At 40.7% G+C, this 16,774-nt stretch overlaps 1 long non-coding RNA gene across 1 annotated transcript; it reads left to right on the top strand.

Annotated features, from left to right (window-relative positions):
- Positions 1-421: 421 nt before the first annotated feature.
- Positions 422-6,542, top strand: LOC146761726 (uncharacterized). Its single transcript, XR_014942487.1, has 3 exons — positions 422-651; positions 2,500-2,647; positions 6,142-6,542. It is a non-coding gene; the product is annotated as an uncharacterized LOC146761726 (long non-coding RNA).
- The last annotated feature ends 10,232 nt before the right edge of the window (positions 6,543-16,774 follow it).

Raw genomic sequence — 16,774 nt, 5'->3', positions numbered from 1 at the left:
TACTTAACAGCTCTGCATACATTAATGATTGCACGTACTAAAAGCTTTAAATTGGTACTGGTTTGATGGAACCTGTCAAGCCTATAGTCATTGTTTCTGACAGTATTATATGTTTCAAGTTATTGTACCACTTAGTGCCTTGTTTCCTCACGTAATAGTTTGAAGTTGGAAAGGCCGTTTTGTTAAAGAAATTTTTACCGTATGGGCTCAAAAGAGGATTACAGTTTCTCTGGGTGAACTGATCACACAAGGGAGGGGAAGTAGGTCAATTCAGCTTCCCAGTTGAGGGAAGGTGTTTTATCCTCTACATATGGTGAATGTAAATTTTATTGAAAGCCCTGAATTAACTGCAGGCTCCTGTTGGAACTATACAAATAGTGTCATATGTGCCCTGGAAAGAGAGGCTTCATTGTTTGTCTTCTGGTAGCACTCTGTTTTCTGGAGCCTAGAAGACAATTACTTCCTTGCAAACACAGGCAGATTAAATAAGCCACATTTTGTCCTTTTTGCCATCTGCCCCTTGCTTACTTTATTTTAAGCTGCATGACTAAGCTTTACTATCTGACATGTGAAGGTGGGACATGCTGTTTTTCTGCTCAGCTCCTTGAGACTTGTAATGAATCCGAAGAAGCAGAACTGATCTGCAAGCGGGTGAGTCAGAAAATCAGTAACTGTACAATAATTACTTGCTGTGCCAAATAGCAGGACTTGAATTGTAACATAACAAAATCTCCTCAAGGAAAAGTTTTGAGATGGAGGAAAAATGTATATAATTCTTTCTTCTAAAAAGAGCCAGTAAGACTGTCTCTGCTCCTGATGCAGCTACACCTATGAAAGGGAAAGCAAAGATTTAGCTGGTACTCACAAAAACCTATTTTGTGAACTACTTAGAGTATCTCAGAAGGAAGAGATGGAAATAGGAGCTAATGGGAGGTTAATGATGAGCCCTTCATCACAGCAGGAAGGGCTGCCATCTTGCCAGTGTGTGGAGCAAAGTGTTAAAGCCTCTCTCCAACCTTGGGCCAGTGGGGAGCCTCATCTTTTCTCTAAAATTGGACTGACAGTTACATAATTGCTGGATCAACTGGCAGACTGAGTTTAAGTAATCAGGGAATGGATATTAAACTGAATTAAAATCAGTTAGTGAAGAGGAAGATGAGATTATCATCTTTTTGCATTGAACTTCTGTTTCCATATCTGCTTATCATAGAATCACAGTATGGCAGAGATAGGCAGGAACCTCCGAAGATCACCTGCAGAAACCCCTGCTCCAGCAGGGGCATCCAGAGCAGATAACCAAAGCTCACATCCAGTTGATTTTTGAAGATCCCCAAGGAGGAAAATTCACAACCTCTGGGCAACCTGTGCCAGTGCTCTAGCACCTGCACAGCACAGCAATGCTACCTAGTGTTCAGAGGGAGCCTCCTGTGCTCCAGTTTGTGACTACTAATGTGATGGGACCTGGTGTAATGGCTTTAAACTAAAAGAGGGGAGATTCTGATTAGCTAGGAGGAAGAAAGTCTTCACTCAGTGGTTGGTCTGGGCAACTCCAGGTTGCCCAGAGAAGCTGTGGATGCTTCATCACTGGAGGTGTTCAAGGCTAGACTGGGAGGGCTTTGGGGAACTTAGTCTAGTAGAAGTTATCCATGCCCATGACAGGGGAGTTGGAACAAGATGGTCTTTAAGATCCCTTCAAGTGAAACCACCCTGTGATTCTGTGATACTAAGTCACCAAGTCCAACTTTCGAAGTCCCAGAACTAAACTGTGTCACTTATTGCCACATCCACATGTAACTTAAGTATCTCTAGGGATGGGAACTCTACTACCTCCCTGGGCTGACCATTCTAATGCTTGACTACCCTGCATGAGGAAGGACTTCTCAAACTCCATTCTAAACCTTTCCTAGCATTATTTGAATCAATTTCTTTGCATCCTACCACTTGTCACCTGAAAAAAAACAACAGACTGACACTCTCCTCTCTGAAGCCTCCTTTCAGGTGCTTGGAGAGAGTTATGAAGCCCCCTCAGACTCCTTTTCTTTAAACACCAATGATTAAAGAGTATTTCTTAGGATTGCATTTGGGTTGATCAATAAAATCACAAACAGATAAAGGACAGACAAGAGACATGTACAAATAAATACTCATGCTGCTTTTTGTAGCGACACAGAAGCTCAGAGTAGCCTGTCTGGGTTCATAGTGAACAGTGTAATCAGACAGTATCTTTGACATCACCACTCTACAGGCAGAGAGTCCAAGAGTGTGGCAGTGAGGCAGGGCCACTGGAGCCAAGAATAAGGGCACTCTCCAGCCCACCAGGTGCTACTGGCTTGCCTGCTTTACTGGGCTGAATTATTGAATTGAATAGCAACTTGAGAACTACAACTTTGTCCTGAGGGGAACATTGGCTTCTGCTAAAGGTCAGTTCAACCTTTGTATCTCTTCTTTAAAGAGCAAAAAAGCCACAGGCAGTTCTGGTTTTGTACCTTTCCAATTCAGTGCCCAGGTCAGCAGAGCCAGGACAGCAGAGGTGATTCATCTGCCTTTGAGTGGGTACTACAGCAGGACAGAGAGCATCCCCATCCCTGCAGAAGAGAGCACCCTGGAATCATGCCACTTGCACAATCTCAATTCCCCTCTTCACAGTGTGAGTATACGTTTTCCTGTCATGCCTTTTAACTGTACATCTCAGGGGCTACATTTGTTGTAATCACACAAGAAGGCGGCAGGAGGATGGTGAGGAGGGTTAAGAAATGCTTGCATCTGGTGGACATGCAGTCCCTTTATGCACAGGAAAAAATCTACGCTCAGCTGTCATGCTGGGAACTGTGTCTTCAGAAGTTCCTTCCATGGTCTTAAGAGGGTCAGACAGCTCCCCAGGGTGAATCAAAGTTTAAGTGGACTGAAATGAACTTGGAGCTCTTTCCTTCGAGTACAGAGGAACTACAGAGAAGCCATGGTATGCATTTTAGATGCTTAAAAATAGACTGAATCCAGGCCTCTACCTGAAGAGTGATGACAGCTTAGTAGGTGAGCAGGAAAATCATAGTAGAGGTCTTTACATGCTTTCAGCCTTGAGCTCATCTGGATGCCCAATAAAGACAGAAAAGTACAGGATCCATGGTACATTTTTTCCATTCACTTTGGCACTGACTTAAATCCTTCACTCTTTATGTACCCATTGGCTCTGAAAACCAGTGTTGTGCTTAATATAATAGGACACATCTCCAGGTATGCCTGTCTTAACATTAGAAATTGTTCTAGAAATAATATGCACCATTAAAATGACATTATTGTTAAAAACAAGTTTAGGTACTGTCATATTATACTATTTTCTTAATCTCACGCTTATCAGAGAAACACTATCCAGAACACTTCATAGGGAAGCTATTCAGTACAAGCCAAGCAAAAGATCTTAAAGTTCTCTGTATTTTATTACCTTTTGATACTGGGAGATTTGTTTATATCTTGGAAGGCCAACAAGTTGCTCTGTTGGTGCGTGGGATCCTGGGGCTCTGAGGTTTAACATCTCTCCCAGCCAGCACAGATAAGAGCAATATGAGAAGACTCCGCTGTCATACGAGCAACCTAGAATAACAAAACCCAGGCAGAACAAATATCGTTCCTGCCTTTGTTTGAAGTGCTGAAGAAGTGCAGGTCAGAGCTATAAACAGGGAAGGGAGGAAGGAAAAAAACATTTCTGTCATTCCTTCAGGAGTTGTTACTACTCAGATAAAATTGAGTAACTTGAAAGCAGTGAGCAATCTTTCTTTTGCTGAGGCACATAGGCTCTCACTGTGTGGGTCAAAGACCTCTAATATCCAGCAGCAAAATGGGAATCCAGTGGGATTAGGTAAGGTAATTATATTCAGATAATACCCTTACCTTTTCTCTCCCTTCCCTAACTTGTGATAGTCTGCTTTATGAAGCACCATCACAAACATGGTGGATGCGATACAGTCCAATGGCCCCTGCTAATACAGATCAAACCTCTCTCACTATGTTCCTAAGTTCCAGATAAATCCATCCTATGTTTCCTTATTGTAGTATTTCTCCACTCTCATCCTCATGTAGTCTCCACTAGAAGGAAGAAAAGGCCAGCTGTAGTCTGCAGTACTTTCTTTGCTGACATTTAGATATGAGGCATAGCTATGCCTTTGTGCTATGCTGCTCTCAGTAAAGAAAAGTTAAATATGGTGAGAAATCACCGTGACATCTCTTTATGATTGAAAACTGCTCTGCTTATTGGATGTCACCCCCAGTTTGCCTCTGAAATCATTTTCCATGCTGCGATGGAAGCACTGGATTATATGAATTCCATCCATAAGGAATTGATCAGTGAAGATGACAAAAAACAATGCAAAGTTTTCTACTGACAAATGTATATGTATATACATTTGTATATACATCTTGAGTTTTATATATATATATAAACTTCTTGAGTTAAATAAATAAATAAATAAATAAATAAATAAATATTTTTCATTGTCGCCCTTCATTTATGAGTCTTCTCCCCACTGAAACACTGAGATGACAATGATCCTTAATGACCAGGTGCCCTGAGGAAGATCATTGCATCTTGGCAGCTGGGTTTCCTTTTGCTACCCATTACCCCAGGATACTAACATCACCATGAAGTCTGGGAAGTAGGTAGTAACTAAACAGATTTGGAGTCTGGCTGCCTTTACAGTTCAGGCTTCAAGATAGCAGCATAGTGCTTACATAGCTGCAGTTCCAGTTCTGCAACTAAAACTATACTCCTCTGTGTTCCTGAACGAATTGCTGAGCCAATGGGCTAATGGTCTCAACTCAATCAAAGTCAAGTGAAATTCCTTGCCAGCAACAAAATCATGAAGAACTATGCTTTCACAGTGTTTTATTCCATACTGAAGAACCATCCATCAATTCCCTGTTACATGCCTTTCCATAATGCTCCCCCGCCCAACCCCCAAGACCTGATACAGTTGGAAGAATTTGCAGGGGAAAATAAAGAGTCCTGGATCTTACACAATCAATGCATTATTCCAAAACACTTCCAGTTTGAACCTCTCCCAATTACAGCCATGGAGTATTGCACAGAGAAGGCACTAATAAGCTGGGCCAGACCATTTAGGTTTATAAAGGTCAATGCCATCACCTTGAATCCTACACAGGAGACCACAGGGAATTGCTGTGGTTCATGGCACAGTGGTGTTAAATGTTCCCTGCTTTGATAAGTGGGATAGCTCATGCTTTTAAATTCCCTTTAGGAATAGCTGCAAGTAGAACACATTGCAGTTGTCTGATCTCAAAGCATCATGGATAAGCAGAAAAGGATTCATGCCTGAAACAAAAGGTTATGCTCACATGAAAAAGTACAGAAACAGAAATGCAATTTTCAGCACAAATTACTTCTCAGGCATTCAGCTTCTCAGTTACTAGAGATCTCACCTAGATTACTTCAGTCCCTTAGATCCCAAAAGCCTGACATTAGATAATACTTTTATACCAATGATTAATACTGCAGATACAATTCTGGATGACTTCTGTTTTGACCACAGCAACCTCACCAATGCCTGATAGTTCATGAATTGGGTCATTTGTTCACACAAAATTCACCATAATAGGAACATTCAGAGGCACACCTTCCTCACACTGCAGACACTGTAATCCCATCTCCTAACTAACCTCTGCAGCTGCCCCATGTTTGTTTGAATAAGGAATAAAACAGAGTGAAGCTTTGAGCTGACCCCTTCACAGAGACCTTCAAATGGATAAATCTACTGACCTTTGAGCTTTAGAAGTATAAAAAAGCAGTGAAACCACTTCAAAGCAAGTTCCAGCTAGTGCTACAAAGAACCATCAGCTTGTCAAAAATATTCTAAGATTGGCTAAATGTGACATTTCCATTAAAATCATGTTGGATGTGTTTTAGTCATGTTTTTACTTGATGTCATGCAGAGCTCCCTGATCAACAAAACTGATGCAATTTCTGACCTCTGTCTGGATAAATAACTCCCCAATAATTTCTTTCCTCAAACACAGAAAAAGAGATCTGATAACGATAGCTATTTCAATGACAACTATCAGCATTCAGTAATGTGAGTGGAGATCTTGACAGGCCCTCCATGAGACCACTTGTCTCCTTGCTTCCAACTATAGAGGCAGTGACAGCCCCCTGCATCTCATTGCCAAGAGGGAGCCAGGGCCAGCATAAAAGCCGTGACATGAAGATGTCCAGGAGGAGTAAAAATGCAGACTTCACACCTTCATGTGGCTGTCCTTTTCCTAAAGAGGTAAGCTTGGTGCACCAACATGAAAGATGGACCTATTCAAATGGCAAAGGAGAGTATTCACAGCAAGAAAAGTTCAGTTTCTCTTCTGCTGATGCTAAATCCAATAATCTAGTCTATTTGGTTCAAAAAATGTTTGTGCTGTGTTTGACTAAGCACATATGCTTATACTTCTCTTTTGTTTTCTTTTTTTCTTTTATTTTGACCTCACATCTCTAAACTAAGACTTCACAGTTTCGTTACACCTTAGATGGTCACATTTTCTGTGAGCATAAGATGCTCATTCCTGGAATTTTAGCTTCTTTTCTCCTGTGGCATCATTTATGATTTCATCTATAAACCAGCACGAGCAGCTAAGCAAAATTAGGGAAAAGGGCATTTAGAAGAAATTGTGTCCATAGTGAGAGTGAAAAGATGTCCATACTAATGTACCAGGCTTTTCATAGAGAATGTGATGACCACGCAGCCTCTGGATTCCTCCATCTGACAGCCTTTATGATAATTTACACCTCTGCAGAATTTTACCAAATGAGCAAGGTATGATGGAAACAGATTAACTTCAGTTCTCCCAGCACATCAGGCATATCATCTAACTAGTAAGAAAGTTATTGAAGTAGTACTCATATCATTCTATCATGCTACATGGAAATCACTAACACTGCAGGAATCTGAGGAATTCTCAGTATGAAATCAGCATGGTCAAGCAGCTGTTTCTCATGACAGTTAGACTAAGCCCAGTTTCATCTGGGCAGTTAGTGAACTTGGGATCGGCTACAGATTGAATAAACATTTTCCACCTAATTCTTCCTTGCATTCTTTACTTTAGTAAATTTTTGGCATGGGCTGACACAAACAGAACAAGTGATACGGATGTGAACGTAAGAGCCCAATACTAAATAAGATGAATGAAACTCCTTTTTCTTTATTTCTCTCCATCTGTAAAACAGTTCGTCAGTTCTCTACTCTTTTCTTACCTTTGATATCTAGTAAGTAATATGAAACTTTGGAGAAAGTCTTGATAAATATATGCAAACTTCAGTCACATAACAAAATGCCTGATATACAATTAATAGTTATTTTACAAAACAAAACAAAATAAAACCCCAAAACCTCACATTGAATATAAATTATCTATGCAAATTAATAACAGTTGCCTAATGCATTCCTCCTTATAGTACTGAGGAACATGTTTAGTGGGCATAACGGTGATGGGTTAATGGTTGGACTAGGTGATCTTAGTAGTCTTCTGCAACCTTAATGATTTTATGTTTCCGTGATTAACCTAAATTATGAGACAAAACTCATACAGAAGGAAAAAGGTGAGAAGCTGGACAGAATTCAAATAACGTTTCTGGAAGGTGTTGGATTTTTAGCCAGATGAGAACATAGAAACTGTTGGAAGCATGAAAACTTGGTGTGCTGGAAAGAGAAAGAAAGTGCCAAGCTACCAGATCAAAGAAGAGAAGAACGGGGTAATACAGAGATAATTTGTTTTTAATCCTAAATTAGATTCCTACAAACAGTGACGATCTGCATCACTGGGACTTCCTTGCACTGAAGGAGGCAGAGGTGGACATGGATCATGGCAAATGTCACTTGAGTTCTCAAGCTAGAATTGATTCTGCTCCTTTACCACCAGGATTTTTTCTTGCTCTTTTCCCACTGCTTTGTCTTCTACCACATTATCACCACTCTACGCCTGAAGCAAAACTTTTGAGTAAAAATAAGGTTAAGACATAAAGGCATCCTCTGTGTTGCTTGCTAAATAAATTAATCACCAGGTCTACTATCCCAACCTGTTGAGCTCTCCCTGGAATTAATCCCTTATAATATTGCAAGCACCACAGTAGCCCTCCAAAAAACAGATGGAACTTATAATATTCACAACAGATATTACAGGCATTTCCACATCCCTCACAGAGGGGATCAAAGAAAGAGTTGAAGGAGAAGGAGACTAAACAGCATGGGTAAACAACACATCCTTAGATCACGGAAATGGAAGGGAGGATATAAAAAGGTAGCAGATGGATGTTTGTTCTACCCATGAACAGCAGCATTCAACTCAACTAAGGCACTATTTCTTTGCATTCAGGCCAAGGATTCACACTTCTCCACACAGTAAAGGACGGCAGCAGCAGGGATGTAGGCAGGGGGAACTTACCATTTCTCAAAAATCAGGGTTAGCCTTTGAATTAATAAAGGCATCAGGCTCTGCTATCATCCTCCATCCTTATTACTATCCTTGGATTTCATGCTATATTTAAAATCATGCCATTTCAGAATCCTGTATGAATAAATATGAATGTCAAGACCTCTGTGCATCTCTTATGCACACAAGACAGTACAGTACATCATGTACTCACAGAATCTTATTAAATTTCTCTGAGACACATAATCCTGTGAACCTCATTCTGTAAACACAGGCAGCAGTTGTACTTCATTTCTCTCCTCTACCCTCTACAGACTCCCCTCAACTACCTCCTTCCTTAGTCTGTAGCTGAGAATTGAGCAGAAACTAAGCACCCACGTAAATATGTAACTAGTGTACCTGAAGACATGTATTAGGAAAGGAAAAAAGCCTGATCAAAGAGGAAAAATAGCAAAATGATCACTTGCCGGGTAATTAAAGAGATCTGAGTATAAAAAAGAAATGCAAAAAAAGTGAAAGCAGCATAAGTGGCCCTATTTGGTTTGAGTGGTTTGTATTCTTAGGGATCTTTTTCTGCATAATTATTTTATACATGTGATTAAAATTAAATGGCAAACTATTCCATTTGATTAATTACCCTTCACAGTTGGCCTGTCAGCAGCAGCAGCAACAGTTTGGAGCAGTTCTGCCATCGAACGCCTCCCAGCTGCAGGTGCAGCACCAGAGAAAAGCATCTTCACAGGTAAAAACAGAAGGCAGAGAAGCATTGAGACTTTGAAAGGAAAATGTTGCCCATGATAAGTTTTGAAATGTCCATTCACACCTCGAACATTTACATGGGTCTTTGCATTAAGAAACCCAGCAGAAATGCAGAGTCCTAAGCGAGTGGGTTTTGGGACTTCGGGGATGAGTGAGAAGGCCTTCAAAGTGAGAGCATTCTGCCCCAGTTGACAGATAAAAACAGAGAAAACAGAGAAACAATCAGCTGGCTAAGCCTGTTTTACTATCAGCTCAAACTTGAGACTGACAGGGATTTAGGCCAAGTTTGGCTAAGCATTCAGCATGTGTGTAAACTTGAAGACAGGCATTGTCCTCTTACAACAAGTGACACTATCTGGCTGAAAGTAAGGTACACGCTCCAGCATCACAGAGAATGGGGAACAGGACCTCTCCGCCGCAGCTACAGTTGATCCCAGCACATGAACGAGGACACCCACCTACAGTCACGTGCAGAACGTGCTCTTTTAATGGAGAAGATAAGAATTGGGATTACAGCAGCCCAGAAGAAGGTCTTGAAATTTTGCAGTTCGGGCTGATCATTCTAATCACTGTTGATTAATAATGAATACGGTACATCTGCATCCAAGAGGGATGGGAGAAAAAAGGCCTGCGCTTTTCCTGTAGGGTTGTGTGATCTATGCTCCGCGATATATGGCTCTTCCAGTACATGGTTGCAGGGTAAGGGAAATCAAGAGACATTCTTTTTATTAGTTAGCAGTAATGACCTTTTATTTTTGATTATTTGTGCATTAACAGCATGGAATGGAGATGTGCTATGTAGAGAAGTTATTATTTGCTAATTTGCAGCTTTTAAAATACACAGCACACTATCTATTATGTATCATGCATTACAATTACAACAACAGTTTAATTAATCACCAGCACCCTGTTTTGTATCAGTCTGCTGCTGAATTCTGGGTAATGGCGTTGTTTACCATTTAGCAAGTAGCAACATTTCACTCTGTTTCACTACATTAAACTGCTCAAATAAAGCAAACGGATATTGGAAAGAGTTGGCCATCTGCCTTTATTTTCTTTTACTTTTGTTAAGGAAAGGGGGAAAAAAATAAATAAACCCCACCACCGCCTCTGAAAGAGAACGAGCACAGCCATGAAACTGATAGTGACAAAAAACACCCTTTTTTATCAGGTCAAAATCTCCTCTAAATGCAGTTCTTATGAATGGTAAAAAGCTTGCTTTGTGGATTTGGAGTGGGTCTCAAGACCAGCAATGAAGTCTAATGATTATTTAATGGTGCCGCACTTGAAGCAGGATTATGTGAGACTCTCTCCCCCGTTAAGAGTTTGATGAATAGGTTTTGTGACAGCCATTTAGGAATAAACAAGAATTCATCAGTCTGCATAAGAAGAAGCCAGTTTATAGATTAAGTTTCTTGAGGTAATTCATGAGGTCAGTCCCATTTAGATGTAGACTATTAGGGCTCAGCTTTTGAGAGTGGCCATACAAGGGAGTTACTCCAAATGGACCCCGCTAATACAAAGCCCCCTTTCAGAAGGAAGCCTGAAATTTTTATGACCCTGCTGCTAGGAAGCACATCAACTTGTCACTGTGAAGATCTGCTGGGGCAAGACCTCATCACTCTATTAAAGAGCTCTGTGACCCTATTGATTTGAAGTATTTAAAGCAGGGGTGAAGTTCAAAGCAATTTCTTTTCTATACTATTACTCAGCCACTCTGTGTCTTGGCTCTAAAACATCTGCTGTCAGTTCCTCTCTGGTGTCTGACTCTGGAATCTGTCACTGGAGAACAGAGTAGTTTTATTTAGAATAAATTGGATTCCTTTTCAGTTTTCAGCATTTCGTATTGTGATCAATGGTTTACACTCCTTCATGTGCCAGGAGACTTAACTGCCACTGTATCCTTTCATGTCTCTTTAGAGCAGGACTCAGCCGGAGCCGGCTCCCGAGGCTCTGTAATCGAATCTTTCCATTCTAACAGGTAAGCAGCCACCAGTTTTTCTAATTGGCCAATCAATAAAAATAGTAAACTTTCACTTTCCTCCCCCCCAAAAAAGAAAAAAAAAAAATAGAAAGGAAAAAAGAAAAGAGATGAAAAACCCAGAGTGTCACTCTGGAAACAAAACCCTAACAGGATATTTATGCTTATTTGCTCGGAGAGAAAAAAACAAAGGTACTGAATAAACAACTCCATTATTTTTAAATGTCAGCAGGTAAACCTGGTGGCTGGCTCTCAGAGGTGCTTGTTGAAAACCACACAGCCTCTTCCACCCTCCTGCAAAAGCTGCCGGCACCAGGGCACCTTCTCAGTGGATAATAACGCTCCAGATTGGGTTTATTTATTACAGACACAGTTTCTGATGTGAAGATAGTTATTAAAGGCTGTACGGAGAGCAAGATCAATATTCGGTTTGATGATGTCAGACAAAACGGGTAAGATAAAAGACTGAGGAATAGGATGGAAATGGTAATGAAGTGGTTACAAAAATTTTTTAGATAATGATGCATGGCAACCGAATGAAATTAGGTGGGGTTTTTGCATGGGAGGAAACCGTGTACAGGATCTATCTGTTATATTCACTTCTGATGTCATGACAAATGCACCTCCTCTCCGGAGCTGCTCTGTCAAGTCACTGTTGTGCTCCTGCCCTACCTGTACCATTTAGACACATTTTATCACATATTCTGACAAATAGCTTAATATAAGCAAGATAACAGGGTCATATTTTAGCTGGTGGAAACACGGCTGTTGTTTTTAGTTGATTTTGACTATGAATCTGTCCATAATACATATTGTCATCATTTTATTAATACTATCGCTTCACACAAAGCAACTTTTAAAACCAAATGCATTTCTGGGAGGAATGAATTATGTTTATTGCAAGATGGCAACGGTGCCATTTATTCAGCAGGATTTTTAAGAATCTGGAAGTCTGAAGACAGATGTACCTATTGCTTGTCAATCAAAACATGCGTCCTTTGCAGCTTTGTATTTTCTTTAGTCAGCAAGGAAATCAAGCTGCTGCTGGCTGAGGTCAACAGTAAATGCGCCAGCAGAAGCCCTGCCTGAGAATTTTCAATCAAGAAGGCACTGCAGATTAGGCAGCAGATAATAGTTTGTGTTCTGCTCCTCCGAGGAAACGGGCGATAAACAAAATCCTGAACCATTTCTTCTATCTCATGCTTTAAAAAATGGGGCTGGTGGAACTCACTGGCAACAGAACACCATTACAAGCTGATATCATCTTGAGTTCATGCTGCTGAATATGTTGGCATTTACGGCACATTCTCCCAGGGCACATTTCAAAATGAAACTGAAACTTGATGGACCAACTGTACTCCATTAAAAAAAATTATAAAAAGGCTCTTTCTTTCTTTTCCCTGCAGCCTAAAGGAATGGTGAGTTTCAAAACACCGCTTTCTGCCGTATAAATCTACATGTTGAAGGTCAGCACAAAGGCAACAAATCAAAGCTTTTTTTTATTTTTTTCTTTCTCATCTTTTATTTTAGATTATGAATGATGCAAGAATTTATAGAGCGTGCAAATTTATTACCGTGTTAATAGGCCCCCCTGTTTATATCCGGCAACATATGTTATATCCAGAGTCACTAGGAAGCAGCAGCATTTTTAGGGATGGAGGGGGAGGCAATTAAAGAATTAGGCCTAATTACCATGAAAAATCTCTGGAAGAAACATACAGAAATCTTTTGCATAATAAAAACAAAAAGAACACGGAAATATTCTTTAACCTGACTGTTGTTAAACGCTGTATTTCTAATCCACACATGTATAACCAAAAGGCAAGCACAGCTGTAGCTCCATAACTCTCCACATTTAATGAAAAGAAATAGGGGAAAAAAAAATTGTGCCTGTGTAGAAATTTTCCCTCTCTGAAGACACGGAAATAAGATGCCTGTGTATCTTATTTCTAAGAACCAACTGAACCAAGTTCCCACCAACAGGCAACCAGCATCTTGTTCAGTGCAGGCTTCAGCCCCAGCAGTGGGGCAGAACCTCTTTTCAGTCACTGTTAAAGGGACACAAGAAGAAAATGAGTGATGGATGCAGCACCTGCATTTCACCCAGAGAGGTACTCAGTGGCCCACTCAGGGATCCCAGACAGGAGTTTGGTAGAGCTGATAGGAACGCCTTGCTCAAAGTATTTCATGCAGGTGTGAAAAAATGGACTTGTAAATGTTTAAGTTTTAACAAACAAAGAAGCATGTAAGTCCAATCTTGGACATCTTAGACAAGGAAACTGAGATGTTGGGGGAAAAATTAAGTATCTCCTACTACTTGATTTGCTGTTCTTTTGAATGGGCCAGGCTTGCAGCTGACCTTTCTCCACAGTGTACTGCCTTCAAAAGAGGGGAAAATGTAAGATGCTGTAATAAGTGCAGAGTGAGCATACAAGCACAAGGAAGGTGAAGGGCTGGCTGCATCAGGCATCACAGAGAAATTTCATAATCAAAATCCTAGGAATTCCAATTTCCTTGGGGAAAGAAAACCAACATGTTTTCCTGAGGAAACACTGTGACCTCCTCTGTAATTTTCTCTTGCTATTACAAGATGGAAATAAGATGTGGGAAGAAAAGTGCCTTCCGACCATAAGACCAATCACAAATATTGGGATTTTAGCACTGACTGCTATCACCAGAAAGCAGGCCTCTGCAAGATGCTTGCTTTAATAGGAAAAAACGGAAGAGAGAAACATGCCTAGGCTTTCGCAAAAGTACTAAGTAATTCACTAACTCTTTAAATACATAAATTATAGCTTGAATTTAGATTTGTCAAGGCTGCATCTGAGATTGGGGTTATGCCAGGGAAGAGTTTGGCCATGGTTTGTTGTTCCTCTAAAGTCAGATCTCAGCGCACCTCAGGGGCACACAACTAGCTCCCATTTTAGGAACTCCCGGAAGGACTGATAATATCAGGAGGAGTTCACTGGACCAGGCTCTTAGGTTGTTTCATATCCTAAATATTGATCTCCCTTATCTGTGTGTTGCTGCATGTATATTTGTCTTTAATCATTCTTCCTCTACAGGTGGGTTATCATTTTCCAATGCCTGCGTATTATGAGCTTTGCCCCCAACAGAGATAATATCTCCCCATTCTAGGTTGTTTAGTGTGAATCTTTCCCATCCTGAAGTATTATTAATCATGTTGTCATCATTCAAATACATAATAATCAGTAACAATTATTTCTATTTTCACAAAACCTGTAAAATAATAAAAAGCAAAGATATTAATTATTAATAAATGTGAAGGGGACATGTGTCTTATTGAGACTGGATTTCTATTTTTCTTCTGTATTACAGTGTCATCTAGAGGTACTAAATAGGATGAGGGTATTGCTGTGACAAGTACTTCAGAAACTCCAGTTTAAGTGACCCAGCAGGACAAGGAAGTGACAGGTAGGACAAGTAAATAGAACCCAAGCTAGACACTAAACTTTCTGATTATACTCTGTCCCCTGCATGGTGCAGAAGTGCAGCTGTGCAGGAGGAGGGCTCATACAGACCTGCCCCATTCTCTCTGTGCTCCTGTCCACCCATGTCAGCCCACCTGGGGAATGGAGGACCTTAAGTTGTCACTCTACTGGCAGCACATCAGCACTACTCTGTCTTCTCAGATCAGCAGTGTGCATTTGTCCTGTCCCTGTGGTGTCGTTTCCTCTCCCTGTTCTGCTCCACAGGAACTGAGCTATATGAAGGAGTAACTATTTCCTCATCAGGTAGTGGCTTTCTTTGTGATTTCTTGCAGATCAGAACTTCATGCAATTGCACCAAGTGCTTATCTGTGCCTGTTTGTGCATGCATTTCTCTCCTTTTCTCTGCTACCAATTTCTAGACCCATTAGTCACATTCAGCTGCATTCAATAGAGAGGCTGAGGCTTGGAGACACTGAATTTCTGAGGGCTTTTGAAGAAGAAACATCACCCTAATACCTCCACAGCAGGAGGCAGCTGAGCTTCACCTTCAGCTCAGGCTCTGCCAAGGAAGATGTAAAGGATGAGCAAATTAGGTAAAGAAGGGGAATGCAGGACCCTGGAGTGATGAAGGACTTAAGGAAGCAAATTTTTAGGTAACCAATTCTTTCAGTCCCACTACTCACAGAGTGACTTGTTTATGTGGAACCTGCATGATTGCACATTATATTTAAACGGAATACAACCCTTTATGAATGATCGCTAATAATAATATACAAATGAGCACAGATGAGAAGTGCAGCCTCCATGTTCCCTAAAGAGGACTCCTGTACCAGCACACTCAAGTGCAGAAGAAGATGAAGAACCAGTGCAGACTCCCTTATCTTCTGGGGATATCCAGCCCGAGGGGGATAAACAAGGCTAATTCCAAGCTCTGCTTCCTTAGTCAGGGAGGAAAGAGGTTTTCTGTGCAGACAGTTCTGCTGATGTGGAGCAAGGGTGCTTCAAGGTGTCCCTGTGTAGCCTTAGCTTGTGGGACCCATTGCCTGCTTAGAAACATGGCCACCTTCTACCACTGGGACGGAGAAAAAGTACCATTTCAAATATGCCCATCTGTGGTTCCTATGTTTGGAAAGCACTGGTGAATCTGTGAATGGAGCAGAGTGAACTGCAGGAGCATTTGATATTGTGTATTGATCTCCCTGCAGAAATGAGCCAACCTGCTGCCAGCTTGCACTGATCTGCACTCTGTGCTCTGTGATCAACAGAAGTTAGTGCGCCAGAAAGGTCTGTGTTGTCCAAGCTGGATTTGTGCCATGAGAGTCATGAGCCAGACTTTGCAGCCAGGATTTGCAGGTGGTTTGTACTTTATATTTATCATCTCCTTAATACTTGAGGATGGTGGCACAATCCTTCCTCTATGGAGAGATGCAGGGATGTTTGCACCACATATTATCTTACTGAGAAAGGGGGTGAAAATACACTAGCATGATAGTACAGATGAAAATATCATCACATTTGCTACACAGCATTTCCATATTCATTCTGAGGGCATTTCTGTGGACAACAGATGGGGGACTCACACTCAATATGAGGAGGGCATCAGAGAGATCTTTGAGTTAATTTGGAAGAGAATTTGCAGAGAAGGCAAATGTACGTCCTTCAGCTGGACAAGCTCTTAGAAGTCCTAACAAAGTTCCTCACATTTTCTCTCTCCAGTGTATTTTTTATAAGAAGGGTAACTTGAAGGGAAAAGAAAAATTCCCCTAATCCTTACAAGAGTATTACTTTATTGCTCAATCATGTTAACATGATAATTTCTGTTTTCAAGAAATAAAATTCTCTATGATGGGTTATTCTGAAAAATGTTGACAAATACAATCCTAATATAAACCTTAAAACAACACACTTAATGATGTAATGGCATATAGTATCTGAACTTTCTTGAAGCATAATTATTATTCTATTTTAAAAAAAAAAAAGAGAGAGAGAGAGAGAGACTTCTTTTACCATCACAGCACCTATCCCTCTGTATTCATTTGATGCACATCACATGCTGCTGTCCTGGGAGTCTCTCCTCCATCTCCAAAGTCATCTCTCCACTGGCTTACATCATCTGCTCTTGGTGCACTGTCTCCTTTGGAAAATATGAACAACCTTTTCA

Source organism: Coturnix japonica, chromosome 2, assembly GCF_054131305.1.
Source record: "Coturnix japonica strain WE chromosome 2, WE-NBRP24, whole genome shotgun sequence".
In the NCBI taxonomy this organism is placed as follows: domain Eukaryota; kingdom Metazoa; phylum Chordata; class Aves; order Galliformes; family Phasianidae; genus Coturnix; species Coturnix japonica.
This window is presented reverse-complemented; position numbering and strand designations above follow the sequence as displayed.